Source organism: Cryptotermes secundus, unplaced genomic scaffold (genome assembly GCF_002891405.2).
Source record: "Cryptotermes secundus unplaced genomic scaffold, Csec_1.0 scaffold1379, whole genome shotgun sequence".
Lineage (NCBI taxonomy): Eukaryota > Metazoa > Arthropoda > Insecta > Blattodea > Kalotermitidae > Cryptotermes > Cryptotermes secundus.
In genome coordinates this window covers 86,572-103,064 of record NW_019718634.1, presented here as the reverse complement: position 1 = coordinate 103,064, position 16,493 = coordinate 86,572, and positions in this window count along the sequence as shown.

The window sequence follows — 16,493 nt, the reverse complement described above, 5'->3', positions numbered from 1 at the left end:
TGTTTCCTGTGAGGTGCGGACTGAATTGCTATATATTCTGCCCACAGAGTGTATCTGTGTGTTCCGTATGGTTCTCTCAGTAAACAGCGACTGTGTCCCTAAACGGCATCATGTAACGTGTTTCCTGTGAGGTACGGACTGAAATATTAAACAAGTATATTATTTCGAATAATGCTTCAAGTGGTTAGGTGTATTTTATCACCGAACAGCCCAGGTTTGGTGAATTTTCCTTCCGGCTGGCATCGAGACAAGAGAGAACTAACAAGGTATTATCGCGCCATCTGTCTGTCTGGTAAGTTAATTATATCAAAAATAATTAGACGAATGACATGCAACGCAGACCGAGAAACGTTAGGATGGCGACAAGCTAGAAACAAGGGAAGGACGTCATTCGGTGTGTTCTCGGGCCCCAGCACACAACATCGGGCGTTCAGATCTATAAAAGAAGCCCTACTTATAATACAGCAATGCTCTTCATTAATTATTAAAAAGAATATAATGTTGCTACAGAAATGGAATTCGAAATTTTCTTCAGGTGTCGCCTTCCTGCTCTGTTTAGTTCACCCGCTATTGTTCCTTGCTTCTTTCTCTTACATTCTCTTCTTGTAAGATTTGAGGCTTTCACGGCGGTGACTATGAAGAAAGCAGTCTTCTGGGATATACACGGTGCCAAATCCCAGAAGACTGCTTTCTTCATTACTCTTCTTGTTTTCGTGCTCTGCTGCTTTCTCGTCTGGTATTTGTTGCCCGTCCCAACCTTCGTCTGTCTTTCGTTCTCCTGTTACCACTCGCTTTCCTCCAATTGTCGTTTCCCTTGATCTAATATATCTATTTCTATTCTTTCATCTCATCTTCCTTACACGTTTACGGCCTCACAAAATGGCCGCCAGCTTGCTCTGCAGATTGCCTACGCAAAGGATGACCTTTCCAGGTTCGTAGAGTGGGTAGACTCTATTAGCTCTCTGAAGGGAAAAAAAATAGATAAAGGGACGGGAAATAGAGCGATAGTAGTTATGCAAACTACATTTTGAAACAGAAAAATTACAGGCTTTGAAGGTTCCCAGGCAGTGACAACTCGTCCTTCTGATAAAGTTAAGTTGACAGAAGGTAAATCGTTGGCAAGTGAATAAGGTAAAGTGTTGGGATGTGGATTTGATTGCAAAGAATGGCAGTAAGTTGAACAGGAACTTTATTGTATCGATCGTAATTTAGATATTAACGTTGAGAAGGCTACATCAGAATGAAATATTAATGTCAACACAAAGATGGCTGCAGACGAAGCAAGAAATGCAACGTGCAAGGAAGAAATACATATTGAATATCAAAAAATCCAGTCCCTACCTCACAGGAAACACATATTCCAACCAATACCCCATATGCATTCCTCTTCACCCTCATTTGTACTACATTCCCTGTCCATCTCATCCTCCTTGACTTGGTCATTCTAATTATGCTTGGCGAAAAGTACAAGTTATGAAGAAGCTAATACTGTGCTTTTAAAGCGTTAAAGGCAGAAAGGTTTAAGCAGCAAAGAGCCCTTCACGCGAGAGTGCTTATTTCCCGACTTCTCTTTGCTGTAAGAAACAAGAGACATCGTATCAAGTCCCCTCAGCTACTGACCAATGGAAACCCAGAATTTTATCGCTACTCAGCTGAAGATCACATTCACTCAAGAGAACATTATTTTCTATGATAAAGCAGAATTTGTGAGGGCTATTTCTCTTCCCCTACACTAACATACAGTAGTCCTAAAGCCAGTATAACCCCATGACGCAAGGCTTCGCTTTCTTTGCGTGTAACAAGTTGAACAAGGCACTGGCAAAAAAAAAAAGTCAATGATAATGTTGGTGGTGGACATTTTCCCAGGAAGAAGGGTGGGGTGGGTTGGGGAGCTTGGTGATCAGCAGACGACGACTGGTTTTTGTTTTGTGTGAGTGCGCGAGCAGGTAGATAATTATAATGAGATAATTATTATTATCATTATCATTCCCTTAATGGTTCACGCTCCTCGTGTTTCCATTGTTTCAACTCCCTTTAACCCTTTAAAGCCCAGTGGTTACTATATACACCGCCTGTTTAACATATCGAAACTTTGTATTCTGCCCACAGAGTGTATCAGTTTATTTCCGTATGGTTCTTACAGTAAACAGCGGCTGTTTCCCTAAACAGCATTAACCGGCTGGGCTTTGTTATGGAGACGGAGTGTGTTTCCTGTGACGTAAGGACTGAATTGCTATATATTCTGCCCTCACAGTGTATCTGTGTGTTCCGTATGGTTCTCACAACAAACAGCGACTGTTTCCCTAAACAGCATTAACAGGTTGGGCTTTGTACCGGAGACGTAATGTTTCCTGTGAGGTACGGACTGAACTGCTATATATTCTCCCCACAGTGTATCTGTGCGTTCCGTATGGTTCTCACAATAAACAGCGGCTGTTTCCTTAAACATCATTAACCGGTTGGATCTAAAAATTTGTGATGATGGTACATTAGTACAAATACGTTTTTCGACATTATCCATCGTCCTGTTTTTATCGAAAAACACCGCCCTGTTTATGTTTCAAAAGACAACGTTTCAGAGACTGGATTCTAGTCTCCGTAACGTTTTGAAAAATAAATAAAATAAAATAAAAACAGGACGATGGATAACGTCCAAAAACATAATATTTGTATTAAACAGTTGGTCTTTGTAATGGAGACACAATGTGTTACCTGTGAGGTACGGACTGAATTGCATCTCCCGAATACCAGTTAAGAGCGTTACCGCTACGTTAACCCGCCCGGCGAATGCTGTGGCTCCCAGTGGTTTACAAGATGCGCGGCTCGTAAACAAGGAGCCTTTACGGTGCAGTCTTGGATAACTTCAGCACTGGGTTCGTGGGTCGAATCCCGAATAGGGAATGCATTTTCGTGGTCTTTTTACGTTTATTTTATTTTATGTAGGTTCAGATGGGCCTATTTCCCTCCCCCCCTGTCCAAGTAATCGTACCAACTGTCTGGAAGATACGCAGTTTCAGGAAACAATTCTGAAACTGGAAGGGCGAAGGGTGTACGAAAGTACGCGAATGTGATCCAATTTTCACTGAACTTGGTATTAACATCATGCCACTAGAGATCACCCCATCTCTCTGAGGTGGGTGTAATACTAGCGTCACTGTAATCCAATTCTATAGATTCTGTTTCCATCTTACTATGAGAACCAAAATCAGACGCCGTTGGGCTTCTGTTCGGTGCGTAGCAACGGAGCGACAAAGCATACTTGTTTGTTTAGTCTACTAAATTACGAATTCAGTTTTGCAGCTGCGGCAGCTTTCCTGAACCCGCTATGTGATCTGTTTCCCAGGTATCCATCTGGTTCAGCCTGTCAGGTAGAAGCAGCCAAACACGTTTTCTTCAGAAAAGGGGACTCGAACTGGGGTTGAAAGCTGTTACAGAACCGTGTGAGAGTTCCATGCACAAAGGCCATAACATGAAAACTGGCGGGGCTCAGTCAACGCGCAGACTTCAACAGGTGTTCGATAACCGACAGGGCGCGAAACATTCTTCGCAACGTCCACAGAGGCTATCCAACGGGTACCTGGGGCTCTATCTCAGGAGGTAAGACGGCCAGGGCGTGAAGCTGACCATTCACCTCTGTCTAGTGCCGAAGTTAAGCCCTGGATACATGTAAATGGCACAGTACTGTAGGCAACACGCGTAACAATTTGCAGATCCCCCATACAAAGACTTCGATGAATTGCCTATAAGACTCGTTAACTATAAACTCGTACAAAATGGGCATAAGATGCAAAAGCTTAAAATTGGCTGTAAACAGGAGTAGGTAACAAATGAGCTTCTTCGAGCTCAGTTCTTGAGAAGCTAACAGTCGCTCAGCTATTCAAGATTTTATAGTATTCTACGGAAGATTCATTACTGTGTCCACTACAGCCCGTCACTGCTTCCTCCTGAGCCAGATAAATCCAGTCCACAACTTCATATTCTGTGTCTTTAAAATTCATTTTAATATTCTCCTCCCATCTATGCCTGGGGTTTCCTACTTGTCTATTTACTTCAAGTTTTTTTTCTGTCAAAATCATATATACATTTTTCTTCTCTGCCATGCGTGCTACATGCAATGCCGTATCATCCTCATAAAAGTATTCTAATAATATTTGGGGAGGAGAGCTATGAAGCTCCTGATTACGCGTTTTCCCTCAGCCTCTTCGTACCGACACCAATCAGATGTGTGTTTCACACTGGAATGGGGCTATACCGACGTTTCAAGGGCACACGATTACAAAGTCGCCGAGGGGGTTAGCGCAGCGGTAACACCTATTTGGAGAAGCTCCTAGATTCGAGTATTTTCCGCAACCCTGAGGTTTATCGTGGTTCTCCTCAGCCCTCTACGAGACCTCCTTTCGTATCCCTCCAGTTCACCCTTTCTGTATCATCTGATCACTCGAAGCTTGTATATCCCACAGTAAGGAAAAGAAGAGAACACATCCACGCAGGCGCACACCTGCCACCTGGCATCAGCTACGAAAGTTGACCCAACAATTGTTTTGCACGCAGTTACGCGTGTTAGCTGCCGGCCTAAGTGCAACTGCACGAGCACTCAGGCTTTACCTGAGCCACGGGCAGCGGCAATGTCTGCGTGCAGCAACGAAATAAGGCACAGCAAGATGTAAACATGTTTGTTGTTGGTGACGTAACGCACTGTTCAGGAAAGGACTGTGAATAACTGGTTACTCGTGTCATTTTGCGGAAGGGGGGGATGGAGGGAGGGTTATTTAACGATGCTATCATTAGCTAGACTATGTTACACCGAATGGCGGGATGGTACATGGATTTGGAAGGAAACGGTTATGGCGTAAAAAAGGCAAAGCTATCCCTGTAACAGGCAGTGGAGACCCATAGGGTTGTGAGACGTCGAGGCTCCCACATTTTCTAGACAATCGGTTCACATATGCCGGTGAGGTTGTCAGCCGTACACGCCGGTCGCCCTTTACCCCAGGAAGATTCATGGTACTCATTTCTGTTAAGGCTGAGTCGACCCCATGGCCATAGTGCGGCTGGAAGGAATAAGTAAATTTAAAAATCCAGTGACTTCATCGGGAATCGAACCAGTGACCTTCCGGCTTGTAGCGTTGTACCTCAGCCAACTACGCTACCGCGTGCCGTGGCGTAATAAGAGGTATTTTCCCGGAATGTCCCCAGAGGGACTGACAAAAACCACGAACACCATCACAGTCAGTGTCCTGGACGAGATTCGAACGGAAAACCTCCCCAGTACGAATCAAGAGCGTTACCGCTATGCTAATCAGCTGTGTGGCTGTGTGGAAACAGCTCCATCTAAACCCACAGCTCACTAAGAAGTACCACAAACGCCAGGGAAGCCGGATCTTGGACAATTCCAACACTGGGATCGTGGGTTCGAATCCTGTTAAGGGGACGTGAATATTTTTCGTTTTCTGTTTTGCTTTGTTTTGTGTAGGAAGAGACGGGCCGATCCCCATCCAGTAAGCCCTACCAGATGTAAGGTAGCCTTACATGAACATGTTTTCTGTGTTTCATTGCTCCCCTCACTAACTTCTGAATACACTGCCGGATTTTTACTGAACTTGGCATGAACGTCACGGAAACGAGCGAGAAAGAAGGAAACAAAAAAAGAGTATGGAAGAAAGGGTGTGGAAAACAGAAGAGAGAATCTAAGAATACAGAACCAAGAGAGGAAGGTGGAGCCTAGGGACCATCTATAAAAGGGGCTCAACGAATTAAGCACTACCGCAGTTGGATGAGGGGCTATGCTACAAGCGGGAAGGTCGCGGGTTCAAGTCCCGATGAGGTCATTGGATATTTTTCAATTGACCTAATCCTTCCAGCCGCACTATGGCCCTGGGTTCGACTCAGCCTCTAACAGAAATGAGTACCAGGAATTAATTAAATAATTTTCCTGGGGAGTAAAGCGCGGCCGGCGCGTAAGGCTTACCGCCATCTTTGAGCTGACTGTCTAGAAAATGTGGGACCCCATGGGCCTTCACGGCCAGGTACAGGGATAGCTTTACTTTTTTACTTTACGCCATTAAGGCGTATGGGGAAATGGATGTATAGATCCATATTTTCTTCACCTCGGCACTAGCTGGAGGTGAGTGGTCAGGTTCATGCCCCGGCCGCTTTACCCCAGGGAAAGAGCCTCCGGTATCCATTGGATAGGAGGTTGTGTGGACACCAGAGCCGGTCTGGACGGTTTGAAAAAGAGAACCTTCTTTACCCTACTGCGACTCGAACTCCGACCCCTCGGTAGTCCAGCCCGTAGCCAGTCACTATACCGACTGAGCTACCCCACTCGCAAAGAGAGAGAAAAAAGACGTGGGATTTGAGGTTTTCACAGCGGTAGTTTATGAACCATAACGCCGTTCGGTGAGTCAAACGTTTCGCAAGAAGATGTGGCCTCCATCTTCATGGTTGAAGCGTACGCCAAGCGAGGAACCAACATGAAGCAGCAAGCAGCAGCTTATATATCAGAAGGCTGAATTCTTCATAGGCACCACAGTCCAACGAGGAATACGGGTTCGATTCCAGACTGGAGCAAGCGTTTTTCACCGGCGTCCAGACCGGATATGGGTCCGCCCAGTTTCGTATCCAAATGGTACCGGGAGCTCTTTCCCTCTGAATATGCAGGGCGTGAAGCTGATCACTCACCCCCACATAATAATGAGGCTAAGAGTGCGTGGAGCTACACCTCCACTCCCCCGTACGTCTCCATGACGTTGTGCTTAATTAACCATATCTTTATTTTGCCTCTTACTTCTGGCAAGATTACAATCGTCCGAATTGGGAACTAGCATTGTTGCGTCATTACTGCCTCGTTTCCACTCGTCTTGCGAGCCCCCCACCCCCACACAAGGAACACGGGGCCGCGTGCCCCCCACAGACCGCCTAACATTATTCAGCAGTGGCTACTTCCGGTGGGGTGCCCTGTACACTCATGTTCATATACAAATTGAGACCAACCGAAATTTACATAACATTTAGCCCGCCACTCTGTAAAACGGTGACAGTCGCTCAGTTCGTCACAGCACCCCACCCCCACCCCCGCCCCCCAAACTTTTATGGAAGCGGAAGGTGCAGCACCGCGTTCACAAAAGCTCGCTACTGGTCCCTGTTCTGAGCCAAACGAAAACAGAACATTGCTCTTCCGGCATTACACTGACCAGTACACACTGGGCCACAAACGAGTCGCGGTTCGACTCCCAGCAGGAGCAAAAATTTACCTCTCCAAGATATCCCGATTATATCCTAACCAGTGGGTACAGGAAATTCTTTCCACAGGTTAAAACGGCAGAAGCGTGAATGTAACCACTCACCTCCATCCACTGCCGATGTTAAGAATATGTGGGGCTCTACATCCATTCCTCCATGCGTCTTGATCACGCGGCTGTTAATTAAGCACTGGGACAAGTTCAGCTCTTATTTTCATGAATGCGATGAAACCGGTTTGCTGCATTCAGTTCAGCTTATCAAAATTTTGGTTGCCCTCCTTACTTCTCTCGCGGTAAAATGTCCCTGTTCTTAATTAAACATCATACCATGATGATATAGGGGGAAGTGAAGGTATACTTCCAGGTATTCTTAACCTAGAGGCAAGATGGAGGAGGGTGGTCAGCTTCACGCCACGGGGAAAGAGCCCCCGCTACCCACTGGATGGGTCGCAGACCAGGTATGGACGCTGTGGAGACGTGCAACATGCAGTCTGGTCACTACACCGACTGAGCTAACTAACCAACTCCATGGAGTTGCGTCTTTCCTGAGTAACCAGTAGTTACTCATGTAGCCATTCAGCATTTTATGGCACGGTATGATCATTACCGCATTCACAAAAGCCCGCCACTGGTTCCAACACTGAGCCTGATTAATACAGCATACCCCCTATTCTATTCCATATAATGTATTTTAATATTATCCTCACACTAACGCCTAAGTCTCCCTCGTCGTTACAGACCATCAGGTTTTCCTACAAAAAGTCTCTATTGCTTCTCCCCCATTCGTGCTACATGCCCTGCCCATCTCTTCCTCCTTGACTTGATCATTCCAATTATACTTGGAGAAGGGTACAAGTTATGAAGCTCCTCATTATGCAGTTTTCTCCAACCTCCTGTCACTTCATCTCTCTTCGGTCAAAATATTCTCCTCAACACCCTGTTCTCATTACGACAGACCAAGTTTCACACCCACACAGAACAGGCGACATACTTTGATTTTTGTCCCTCTGCTTAACTAATTAAATGATGTATGGGGGAGTGGATGTATAGATCCATTTGTTCTTGACCTCTAAGTGTTCAGCTTCACGCCCCGGTCGCTTTACCCTCGGGGAAAGAGCCCCGTTACTCTTTGGATATGAGGCTGGGTGGGCCCCAGAACCGGGATCGACGACGTGGAGAGCGGAAAATTCTTGACCCTACCGGGATTCGAAGTCCGATCACTCGGCCTTCCAGCCCGTAGCCTGTCGCTATACCGACTGAGCTATGCATAAAACATTCTGAAGGGAACCCGGAGTTTCAATTTGCTAAGTCGAACTGGCCCTCATGAAAATTAAAATTCGAATATCGTAGCAAAGAACCCCTGGTGTATCGGCAAGCCCTGACCACACGGGCCCTTTAAACCGCAGCGTCACAACGACCTCAACTTCCGCAGCCTCTTTCCATTTAAACTTGTTAGTTCCATCACTCAATAGCTTACACGTGTCTTGAGAATAATGTTTTCAGATGTGGTAGTACATCAGAAAGAACTCACGATCTATAGAACAAAAAGGGTATATGTGCCTCTCCAAAACTAAACCCGTGGAAGTCCACATTCTTGTTTAGTGGAGTACACGTGAATTAGATGTGCGGTTCACACGTTGCAGCGCTCTTCTGCAGACAGGCTAATTTGAACCAAACTTCGCCTTCGACAATGTAGCGCCTACGCTTCGAATCAATGATTTTACTCAGTCTCTCCAGGCAAATACCTGCGAAGTACCTCAAATTAAGCCACAACCATATAGATTGGGGTGTCGGTGTAGCGCCTGGCTACGGGCTGGAGAACCGAAGCGCTGGAGTTCGAGCCCCGGTAGTGTCAAGAATTTTCTCTTCAAGTCGTCCAGACCGGTCCTGGGGTCCACCCAATCTCCTATCCAAAGGAACCGGGGACTCTATTCCCGGGGGTAAAGCGGCCGGGAAGTGAAGCTGACCACTCACCTCAAACTAGTGCTGGCGTCAAGAAAATGTGGATCAATACATCCACTCCCCCACACACCTTCATGGCGTAGTGCTTAGTTAGTTAAACACAGGGACAACCTTTTTTTATTATGGCTCTACAGCCCTTTGTTGGGCCTCGGCTGCTTTTTCAGTTCGTTAATCCAATACACAGTCGGTAGGACGCCTTAGACGGGGTATCGGTCTTTCGCAAGGCCGCTACCTACACACAGAGACATCCATGTCTCGAGTGGGATTCGAACCCACGATCATAGCGTTGGAACGAGTGAAGACGGTTCATGCCTTAGACCGCAAGGCCACTTTGAACGGCACATGGAAATCTCAGAAATGTAATTACGAGTCTGTCGAAAGATCTGAGACAGAACTTGCAACACTTATCAGAGCAGTCGAAACAGTGAGAATGCATTTCACTCGATTTTCTTACGCGTTCGGTAGCCAAATTTAAATCTCCTTCAGGCACACGCGAAGAAGAACCGGAAACCTACAGAATATTCAACAATGTTGCCAACCCAACAAGTATTCATAATCTTATCACTCGTTAAGTTATCTGCACACCGTGTACCCTACTGCAAGAGTTGGTAACACTGCAGTTTTAAAGCAATGCAGGTGACCGAAGAGGGATGAAGTGACAGGAGGTTGGAGAAAACTGCATAATGAGGAGCTTCATAACTTGTACTCTTCTCCAAGTGCAATTAGAATGATCAAGTTATGGGGTGGGCAGGGCATGTAGCACGAATGGAGGCAGAAGATGAATGCATAAAGGATATTGGTGGGAAAGCTAGAATGAAAGAGACCACTAGGAAGACCAAGGCGTAGGTGGTGGACAATAGTAAAGTGGAGCTTAGAGAGATAGGATGGGATATGGATTACATTGATCTGGCTCAGGACAGGGACCAGTTGAGGGTTCTTGTGAACACGGTAATGAACCTTCGAGTTCCATAAAATGCTGGGAAATGCTGGGACTGGTTTTGGGTCGGAATTATGCAGCCAGATGTACTGCATGGAACGCAACGACTTGTTGCATTTGTACCTCAGCTGAAACAGACTTCACGCTATGAAGACGTATGGAGGGTGGACGCTCCCTTAACCCTGCAATTACATGCAAGTGGTCAGCTGCAGGCCTCGGCCACTTTACCCCCTCAATAAAAGATTCCGCGGTATTCACTGGAGAGGAGGCTGGTTGGGACTCAAATCCGCGATCTTCCTCACCCGTTCGGATCGTAGACTGCGCTACCCGTAAGTCATCTGCCCTGGTTATTACTGCAAAATGTATGATTATTAACAGTATAAAGTGAGGGCTAACAAATGACGTCACGTTTTGCACAAATAACAAACATTTGTAGGCGGTAAAAGCGAAATGCACCATTATGACGTATGGGAAAGTAAAGGTATAACTCCACTCATTCTTAGGGGGCCCATACACGTATCAGTCTCGCTCGCGAGTCCGACTCGGCTCGGGTTCCAATGAGCCAAACTCATCCGTGTGTGGGTCGCAAAGTTGGGAGTCAGCTCATGCGTTTGTGGTGAAATTAATCCGAGCCCGGCACCCGAGTCAAGCTCGCCGAGCCGGACTCGTACGTGTATGGGCCGCCTTAATCTCCATACTAAATGGGAGTGTACGTTTCGCTGCGCAACTGCTTTCCCCCGGGGAAACAGCTAACCTAACGGAAACCACCCTCGTACTGACGTGATTGGATTTATCTGGCTCAGAATATGGACTACAAGGTGAGGTTCTTTCATATATTGTAATGAATTCCATAAAATGCTGGGAATTCCTTGGCATGCTTAGCAACTGTTAGCTTCTGATGCAAGGCTCTGTCCCAAAAACGTGTTGTTACAACCGCTGTCGTCAAGCGGGTTGGCTTAGCGGTACGTTCAAATCCCGGGCCGAAACTCCAGCCATGTACTACTGACGCCTTCCGTGCCCCTTACAACTCATCCTTTCATTCGACGCAAGCGTCGTTAAACAGCTCAGGAAACAAAGATATCACGTCTACAAATAAACACGTGTAGCCCTTCCAAAGTTAATATAAAAAAATCCGATCATGCGCAATAAAGCCCCCTCCCCATCAACCTCTGCTCGTAACAAAGCCCACATCCTAAAACCTTACCCTGTTCACTTCCTAAACTTTACCCTGTCTCAAATGTACCTCTACCAGGACAGGATGACACTGCCTGGGAACCTTCAGAAATGTTTTGAGGCTCCCACAGCGGCGTTTATGTAGAGTTACATCCCAAACTGTGATTTTAGTCCGCAAGCGAACTATACCGACCGAGCGATCGCCGCTTGTCGGCGAAGGTAGTGCCAACTTTATGCGATAGAGGGTGTCGCGTGGTCAGCGCAACGGATCCCCACGGCCGTTAATCTCGGTTTTCTAGACCGGAGCCGCTATTTCCTTGAAACAGCTCCTCAATTATCCTCACGAGGCTCACTGGACCCCGTTCTAAACCCACTACTTCTCAGAAAAAATCTGGTAGCGCCGGGAATCGAACCCGGACCTCTGGATCTGGATCTGTAGCCAGGAACTCTGACCACTAGAGGACAGAGGCGGTTACACCCAGGAGATAAAACTCTTCAATGTTTTGTCTTGCCCGCGCTCTAAATGCAGTGTTACAAACTGTGCCACTCTCCCATATTTCTCTCTGTCTCTTTAGTCCTTAAAGGGCTAACTAAGTAAAAGGCCGATTTGACAGCTAGAGCGCGCTGCGGTTGTCTTGTCCCCCGACAGTGTGCGCGCAGCCACGCGGCCTGTCGCTACGGCAAGTCGAAAGGGGCCTGCCTACACAAGCGAGACCCTAAACTTACAACCAGGAATAACTCTCTACTTTTAGAACACACCCTCTGATATTTCCCCTCGTCTGGCACCTCAACTGGTCTTACACGATCACCAACAAGGCTTCCCCTCTTCCGCACCACCACCACCACCAATAATAATAATAATAATAATAATAATAATAACAATATTAATAATTATAATAATAACTATCAACATAATTCAAACCTATCACTGAGAAATGAGAAAATTGAAATATAAACAATTTCAATTTGATTGGAATAGACATGGCAGCAATAAAATATAAAACAATTCAAGTTTTAATGGATCAATGTATAAATATATTAATTGATTCCAACTTTTTGTTCATTTACATGCGAAATATGATTGACAGAAACTGTTCCGATTGCAAATATGTCGAGATCTTTACCCACCGCGTTGGCAGCATAGGCGCACCGAGCAGAAGGACAGTGTTTATTAGAGGGACAAACACCAAACAATGAGAAGTCCCTAAGATTGCTGGGAGGAACACGAAGGCTAACATTTTCCAAAAGAGAAGCGCAGGATTTAAGACCACGAAAGACCTGAACAAGAAAAAGTGCATCAAGGTGATGTCTCCGTTTATGTAAAGATTGTAGACTTAATTTCTCTAAAGCATAAGTAAATAATAATAATAATAATAATAATAATAATAATAATAATAACAATAACAACAACAACAACAACAACAACAACAACAACAACAACAACAACAACAATGAGCGTGTTCGATAGGCGGTCGGTTCAAACCTTCGCGCGTTGCCGACTACATGACCGGCGCCCTTCTGACATATGTCGGGATGGTGTGCCAAACCAGGCCACAGCCTCTTCCTTCCAAATCCTTTTCAATTCACTATTCATCATTCATCCAACCATGCGATGTACGCCCATAGAACAGATTCTCAGTATAGGCTCCGGTATCTCAGTCGGTGTGGTCGCTGAGGGACAGGAGTTTGATTCCGGCACGGGGTCCTGCCCAGCTCTGGGGCCCACTCAGCGTCTTATCCAATGTGTACCGGGATATGGCGGAAGGAACGTGAAGCTAACAACTCACATCCATCTAGCACCAGGAACTTTACAGTGTCAGCAGATCGGTGTGTATAGTGTCGAATGTTAGAAAAAATGTAGAAGGAAGTGGTTCTGCCCTATTTTTTGGGGTACCATCCCTTCGTTTGCCTGAAGGGTATTTTGTCCCGGCCGAGTCTTGAACTGGGTACCTCTTAAAATAAACGTCAGAACTATTACCGATACAGACGTATTGTTTCGTAAATATCTTGAGTTCTTTTTTTCCAATTATTAAAATATTAATGGAAATTATCAGAATGTGGTGCCATTAAAATTCTTATTTTATGTTACAAATTTATATATATATATATATATATATTATCAGCATTCATGTTTCTATTAAATTAAAACTTTAAAACATCCAACAAATCGTAATAAGAAATTGTTACCCTCTTCAAAACCACAGCAAACTTTCAACAACAATTACTTTCCTGAACACTGACGTCTATTCAAACACTAGTACAGATAACTATTTATGCATTCTACGGGGTTCAAAATTTTTGAGTGATGACAATAAAAAAATATAAATAAACCTAATTTTAGCAAAGAAAGACAGTGTATGTAAACAGAACTATAAATAACTTAGAGCAACAGAATTAGCTGCTAACACTTCTTTTTGTGTTCGCATATTTTTAAACCAGACTAATAAAATTACCAAGGAGCATATGGCCCTTACCGAAAAGATAATTTAGAAACATCATCTAAAGGATCCTCTTTACACAACTTGATTAATTACAGCAAATCCATACTTGTTCAGCAACAATACATATGACGCAATAATTCACATTACGTGACATCACATGCAGCATTGTTATAAATAACTGCATTTCATTTACATACCAAATATAAAATTAGTCGGTACTTACGTATTTATTTCATAATATCCACAAATTACGCGCTGGTTTTTCAGCTGCAGTCAAACATCGGAAACTTGTGAAACTGGTACAAATTTATTTAATGTCAGGTGCATTTCTCTTTGAAAACTAGTTTACCAAAACGAAGATGATGCCATAAAGATTAACACAGTAACAAACGTTTTCAAAACTATTTTCCAGCACTTTCCTAATAATAAAAAAGCGCCAAGAATTTCCCTCCATGGCTGTCTGTACCGCAAGACACAATTTTCATTAATACGATTCGTGATAAAACTGTTCTGATAATAGTTTAAGAAATTCACATGAAACACATTCTTGTCTAAAGAACATACCAATACATCACTTTAAATAATTCTTGTCTAAAGAACATAACAATAGATCACTTTAAACAATTCTTGATTAAGCCTTTTAACACGTCTTGTTTCATTATTAACAACACATGTCGTTACAGTAACACCGCTGTCTTGTACGTATACATATTCTGACATATGCAAAGACAAAAATTCCCTATAAATTTGTGCGTTACTCTTGTGTTTCTGGGTACATTTCCCGACCGCGCGCAGTGTAACAGTGGAGCATTTAACTGCCTGCCACACAACTGAGCCGAGCAACAACTGGCGAGCCTTGCATGCTCATTGATGAAAAGGACGGGGGGCCGCGAGCAGGCGGGGAGGGTAACGAAGACTCGTGGAGGCAGTGGTGGGGGGAGACAACGCTATCTCTTTCCTTTCTCCGCTTTCAAACACGTCTGGGTTTCTGAAGATCAAAAAAAATACGTACCCGGAGTATGACCCCCCCCTCCCCCTTCATGAACACTGGTATTAAAATCTCTTTCTACCCCCCCCACCCCCTCTCTTCGCTCGTGTGTCATTCATGAAACGAGACGAGACGAAACTAATTATTGCTGTTTCAGACAGAATACTGACAGGGACGCAAAGAATATTAAACACAGAATTAACAGGAAATTATTTCGAGGTCATGAGAGGTTTCTCGGGTACCTGCCTTCTTTAATGCTGTACAGTCGGTACGGTGCAAAGGCGACGTAATTAAAACAACAGTCCTAACAGACAAATCAATGAAGTTCATAAAAACGATTAAAAAAACGTAACAGTTTTACTTATAATTCCTTTGACTCCCGGTAGGGTCAAGAATTTTCACTTCTCTGTCTCGTCCAGACCGACTCTGGGGCCCAACCAGGCTCCTACTCAATGTGTACAGGGGGCTCTTTCCCCGGGGGGTAAAGCGGCCAGAACGTGAAGCTGACCACTCGCCTCCCAAATAGATCCGAGGTAAAGAAAGTGTGGGTCCATACATCCACTCCTCCGTACGCCTCATGGCTTAGTGCTTAATTAGTTAAGCACAGGGACAAATTTCCCTTTTTTTTTAACTTATAATTCAGCTGTAAGCAGGTGTATGTGGGAGCGGAGGCAAATGTCTATGCATCCTCAGCCTTAACAACAGATGGACATCAGTTACTGGCTTCACAGCCCGGCCGTTTTAACCCAAAGGTAGGTTCTCTTGGGCTCCCAATTAATAGGAAGTTGGGCGGGCCTCGGCAGGTCTGGACTCTGTGGAGAACAGAAAAATCCCTTGACTCCTGCTGGGAATCGAGCAGCGGTCTCAGTACCCATTGACCCTGTGCTGACTGACCCAGAACAGTAGCAGCAGTAGTAGAAACAGTAGCAGCAGTAGTAGTAATATTATGAAAAGTTGACTCTGTGTTTAATCGATTAAGCAAAACACTATGACGACGTATGGAGGAGTGGAGTTATGGCTCCACGCATTCTTAATATCTCCACAGGACGGTGGTGAGGAGTTATCTTCACGCGTCGGCCACAGTTCCTGGCTGGACGCTGTGGAGTACAGAAAAATCTCTTGCCCCTGCCGGGAATCGAGACCCGATTCCTCGGACATCCAACCTGTAGCCAGCTGCTATACCGACTGAGCTATCCCGGCACAATAGCATAATATGACTACATGACATTATGATTGGTTCCCTTCGCCACATACTATTACGGCACACAAACCATACGTGCTGAGCATGTAGCACGCATGGGGAATGTCAGAAATGCGTACAAAACTGTATTCACAAAGCGTGAAGGGGAGAGAGACCACTTGGAAGACCAAGGCGTAGATAGAATGATAATATTAAAATAGAAATGGGGTTTGAACTCGTTTCACAACGTTCAGGACACAGTCCACTGGCAGCCTGCCGTCAGTTCCATGAAGGGCGTATTAATTTCTTTACTAGCTGGCCTACTATCAGCTTCTCAAGAATAACTTAGCTCCATGGAGTCAGAACCGGAAATGAACCGAACTGAAAGCCACTAAGTCATGTCTCTCTCGTGAAATGCCACGGTCCAGCGTTCGACTCGCGACTCCCTCAGCTGAATGTGACGTGCAGTGAAACACTCCAGACAATGGGACGCACACGGATGGGTGAAGCAGCTTCCGGTTTCCAAGAAACACTTCCGCTATCCCCAAACACGGCTACAACACTCGCAGCT